This window comes from Limulus polyphemus, unplaced genomic scaffold (genome assembly GCF_000517525.1).
Source record: "Limulus polyphemus unplaced genomic scaffold, Limulus_polyphemus-2.1.2 Scaffold183010, whole genome shotgun sequence".
Taxonomy (NCBI): Eukaryota; Metazoa; Arthropoda; class Merostomata; order Xiphosura; family Limulidae; genus Limulus; species Limulus polyphemus.
Window position 1 is genome coordinate 1 of NW_013848606.1, and position 1,313 is coordinate 1,313.

General features: G+C 32.8%; 1 long non-coding RNA gene across 1 annotated transcript; it reads right to left on the minus strand.

Annotated features, from left to right (window-relative positions):
* Positions 1 to 167: 167 nt before the first annotated feature.
* Positions 168 to 1,049, minus strand: LOC111084842. The gene is made up of 3 exons (XR_002609749.1): positions 958 to 1,049; positions 840 to 918; positions 168 to 232 (listed from the first exon to the last, which is right to left on the minus strand). It is a non-coding gene; the product is annotated as an uncharacterized LOC111084842 (long non-coding RNA).
* Between the last annotated feature and the right edge of the window lie 264 nt (positions 1,050 to 1,313).

Here is a 1,313-nt window from a genome sequence, read left to right on the forward strand (position 1 = left end):
TTTACTTACAATAGCAAGTCAAACTTTCTAACCATCAGACCTTAACTGCATTGTGAAACATATATATGACCCTTAGATTTTGTGAAGGGGATTGAAACCCCCCAATATGCTCGCCATTTCTTATTATATTTGGAATAGTGGGATTGATTGTCACAATATAATTTTAGTAAGAGCAGCCCAAGTTGTCAGCTGATGATATTGACTACCTGCTTTTCACTCTTGTCTGTAACTGCTAAATTAGGGTTGGCTAGTGGTGATAACCCTTGCTTAGCTTTTCAAACTTGACTTAAAGAAATGCATTATGTTGTTTTAATTTTGTTTCAGCTTATGATGTTAAGCCTAAAGTAGGCTTAGGCCTAACTCGTTCGATCTATTTGCGCGTTTCTCACTTTCGGGTTGTGACCTTTTGCTTAGGAAGGCAAGTAATGAAATAAGATAACGGTAGACTGTTACTGTTAGAGCTAACGTATAAAATAGAAGTATTATATAATACTTATTAATTTAAAATACAGATTTGTTTTTAAAATAATTTAACATAAATGTAGCTGACTGTATCAGCATATGCATGCTTCTTGATTTACAAAAAAACAAAAAAAACAACTGGCTTTAACTTTGGTTTAAGCAATGCATTCTACTCGAAGAACACAAAATACTGAAACTCATAGTTGTATAGTATTAGAATCAGACGACCATTCGGGTCATTCAACATCGTTTTGTTAGTAGCAAAACTTTTGTTCTGAAAATGTGAAAAGTTATAATTTCATAACTTTCAGTCATACGCAGCACGTCTATACCTACAACTGTACAAGACCAAGTTAAATTAGGCCTACAAAACTTACGTTGCAGACAAAGGTGAATTACACTTATCCTGTTCTAGAGAAACCGCGGAAGTAACTGCATATAACTATTATACTCATTCTATTTCTATTCTTCTATATATATTCTGTGCTACCTAACTTCGAAGATGAGTATGAATAAAGCTTCTATTTTAACATTAAATGATTAAGTTAAACCTCAGGTACCCATGACATCTTAGGCCTATACCGGCCTTCTAAGTTCTAGTTCCCCTTTGTTCTTGTATTTACTTCTAGTACAGATCTAAGGGAGCATAATTTAATTTACAGTCACAAAGCTATAAAAATTAACACACACAATATTAAATATCAATAAATTGGTATATAGGACTTGCATTGTTAAAGTTATTAATAAGAGATAGCTTTCAATTCTCTTCAGCGATCACCTTCAGAAGTTCATGATAATAATCCGGTTACGTGTTTTTGGTTTCGTTACCTCTTTCTAATTTAGTAATGTTA